The sequence below is a fragment of the Pinus tabuliformis genome, chromosome 8 (assembly GCF_031772625.1).
Source record: "Pinus tabuliformis cultivar Carrire ecotype Pingquan chromosome 8, CPIR1, whole genome shotgun sequence".
NCBI classification, from domain to species: domain Eukaryota; kingdom Viridiplantae; phylum Streptophyta; class Pinopsida; order Pinales; family Pinaceae; genus Pinus; species Pinus tabuliformis.
In genome coordinates, this window is record NC_142294.1 from 871,816,097 (window position 1) to 871,820,080 (window position 3,984).

The window sequence follows — 3,984 nt, forward strand, 5'->3', positions numbered from 1 at the left end:
TTTTTTTTGAATGACTCACAAATCAAGTGAAATAAATGACATTGTACAAATAATGTGTCATGCTCACGATCAACGTTGATGTAGAAGTGATACTTCTTAATCACATCATGTGACTCGTTCATGCTATCCCTACTATCAAAATTCAATTTTGCATGTATGTATAGAACATGTACGAATATGAACACTTGGTCCAAGTGATAGTACTCACTCTGGATCTCTGTTTGAGGAGTAAATGTGTAATTATCAACAAATTCTACCACTAATAATATTGTGCACGACTGGAATACTTTGTGAGAATCCTTAAATTCAGAAGCTTTCCACCTGGACTTGTGCGAGTGTTTGACATACTCATAGATATAGTTCTGAAACACCCCCATGAATTGTGAAATAGGAATCTCATCCTCAACATAATTGATCCTCCTAGGCACTAGAGTTGAAGAATATGGTTGATTTCCCATGGAATACTCATATTGCTTCCATGTGACAATGACATTTGACATCCCAGACTAGTTTGGATCAATAGGAAAGTTCCTATTGAGCAATGCCAAATCACCACATTCAATGCATCTTCTCCCACCTATACATCTTTTCTTGTAAAACAACTCTTTTGGCTCCTTTTTCCATAATATTGATGAAACAAAATCGTGCACCGTAGGAAGAGGGTCATTGTGACAGTTCTTCTTGCAAAATTCCAAGAAAGTATCATAATGAAGATGGAATTCAACATGATATTGGCTTCAATTTCTGAAACATCCTTATGGAAATCTTCACACTGGTGATTTATTTCCTGAAATTCCTTGAACAATACAATGTTTTCATTTCTACAATGTGCTTAGCGTGATCTACATACTCACCTTTCTCTATGCGACGTCGTATGACATGTTTTCAATCAGGAATAACATGGGAATGGCTCTCCCAAAACTCTACCACAAATTCTCTAATTCATTCTATAAGCATGTCTTGGTAGGATTACCTAGTGATAAGAGCCCAATAAGAAAATTCATCAATTTCGTTTACTTGAACCTTGAATTTGGTATGCTTGTGCAGTGTTTTTCTTGAGACATGGACCAATTTTGAGATTGTTTCCAACTTTTGTTGTCTTAATGTACTTGGTGCAACAATAACAGTTGTAATTGTTCTATGAGTAGCTCAAACTTCGGGTTTTATTGATTTTCCAAATATAGATAATTCCTTTGATATATTTCTAGTGATATTCATATGTGTCTTCCTGCTTTTAGCATCATGGACACCCAAAATCATTTTATCACATGTTTTAGTTTCTTATGTTTGATCAACCCATGTAGTATCTAAGCATGTGTAACAACTAAATGTTTCTCAAAAAATTTTGAATGATGTTATTGACATGCTCTCTAACAGTGCGAGCATGGATAGGCTCCCCAAGGTCCTCTATTGTGCTTGCATTCAAATTTTTTGCAAACCTTCCACCCCTTTCCAAACCACTACAACTCCCTATTATCCTATCAACTTGAGAGAGCACAACCCATTATTTTGGTGGTTGATCATCTTATTATGGCACATTTTCTTCCTTGGGTGGTTGATTAGCTTGATATAGCACATCTTGTTCCCCTAGTGATAGTTGATCATCTTGATAGGGAACATCTTGTTCCTCTAGTGGTTGATCAGCTCAATAGGGCACATATTGTTCCTCTAGTGGTTGATTAAATTGATAGGGAACATCTTGTTTATCATGTGGTTGATAAACCTAATATAGAACATCTTGTTCCTCATGTGGCTGATCAATTTCCATCCCTGCATAGTGGAATACAAAATATACTTGTAAGTCAAGTGAATCACCATCATAAGACAAGTGAATAATAGATCTACATATGTTTATTTAAGAAATAACCATAGGTGGAAGGTCATGATATGATTGGTAGGGTATTCCCCCTATTTTCCTTTGAATTTAGGGATATTCGATGGTAACTTGGTTGGCATGGGGGGGCATTGTTGATTACGGGAAATGGGATCATTTGTGAGTTTCATCAAATATGGGAGATTTAAAGAAGTGACAAATGGTATCTTGTTGGTGTTAGCCATGATGTAATGACCTTGTGTGTTGGTATTGGTAGGGTAGTATTGGTTGGGGTACCCTGCAGGGTGGGGTTGGTTGGAGTACCCTGCAGGGTAGTGTTTGTATTGTCTTGAGGGCTGGTGGTGGGGGTGCCTTGAGAGGAGTTAGATCCCAAAAAGGTGGCTTCAAGAATGGATGTGCCAAACAAGGTGGCTTGGTCCTGTATTTTGTGCTAGAATGGTGAGAGACCAGGCACTCCTCCCGGTAATGGTGGGAGATATTGTAGGTGCCTAGAGTGACAGGTAACCCTTGGGTCCCCTATGGTTCCCTAGTAAGTTTGTGGGAAAATATGGTGAGGGGAATTTTATTTAAGAAAACCAAATGAATCACATACATAAGACAAAGAGAAAAATAAATGGTTAATTTTCCCTTTAATTCTAATGTGTGAAACAATCAACAAAAAATGTTTGTGAGGTTTTGTGTATGAGAAAATTTCTTAAAAAGACCTAATGTCCTTCTACTCAAGTAGTAACTAGGCCTTGTGAATATTTTAGAGTAGGGTACTGGGGCCACATCATGAATGCCACTCGCGATGCTTCCAACAGCCAAAAAACTAACCAAGGTATGGAGAGGGTTATAGTGGCCTGGCCTACCAGGGCTACGTACCAAAAGAGATGACGACGCTTCCATTAGCTTGACCAAGATCATGTTAGGTCTATGTGCTCCCGCACCTCAACATATAGGGAAAGATGCCATAATATTTGGCCACTAAGTTACCTACATCCACTGTGAATGGATGAATCTCAACTTCTGGTTGTCAGTTTGGACCCAAAACCCCTATCACGTGTCAAGAAACAAAATGAAGGTTCGTGATAATCCGCCACCTTAGCCTTACCCCCTTCACTTGTTTCTTTCCATGCATCGGATTTTTCATTGGATGATGCATGATTTTAAGCTCCCTAAAAGACACCTTTCTATATTTCAATATGAAAAATAACCACACCAACTTATGTGTTGCCTACCCCCGCGGTCCTAGCATGAACTATAAATTATCTTGTGGCTCTTGTGGGGAATTAGTGTGTTCAGGTTAAGGTTTTTTTTATAAATACTTTGCCTCGCTTAGGGTGTTCAAAAAAATATAAGCTCAAATGTATTAAGAATGACAACAATTAAAATTATTGTTAAAATGTAATTATCTTAGTAAATATGATTTTACCATTTAGGAAGTTGTGTAACCATAGGGAGTTATGTAACAAAGTCTTTGTATTAAAAATGTTGATTTCATGAGAGTCTTGATGTAACGTTGGAGAGTCATTCTTGACTTGGGTATAATAACAATTCCAATCCCTTGCCCCGTGGAGGTTTCCTTAGCACATTGTCATGGTTTTACCACGTAAAATTCTTGTGTTTTCTTATGTGATTCAATTTCTCATTCTGTGCATTTATTTCTTATTTATATATTTAATGGGATAGAATACCAACAAGATGGAAAACAATGTAGACAAAAATTTAAATCCGATAATCATAATAGTAAAATAGTTTTGAACTCTATTTATTCTAATCTTTGGGGACCATCTCCTACAGTGTCTTATGGAGGTGCATCTTACTTCGTAACATTTATTGATGATTACTCCAGGAAAGTCTGGGTCTATATGTTAAAAAGAAAGGCTGATGTATTTAATTTTTTAAAACAATTTAAAGCTATGGTGGAAAAGAAAACATACAAAACAATTAAATATTTAAGAATTGACAATGGCGGTAAATTTACTTCCTTAGACTTTGAACAATATTGCAAGGATGAAGGGATTGTTAGACATAAAACTGTTGTCTATACTCAGCAAAATGGTGTTGCTAAATGTATGAACCACTTTTAAGGAGAGAGCCAAAAGTATGATCAACAATGATAACATGCAAAAGGAATTGTGGGTAGAAGCAGTATCCACTACTTTTTA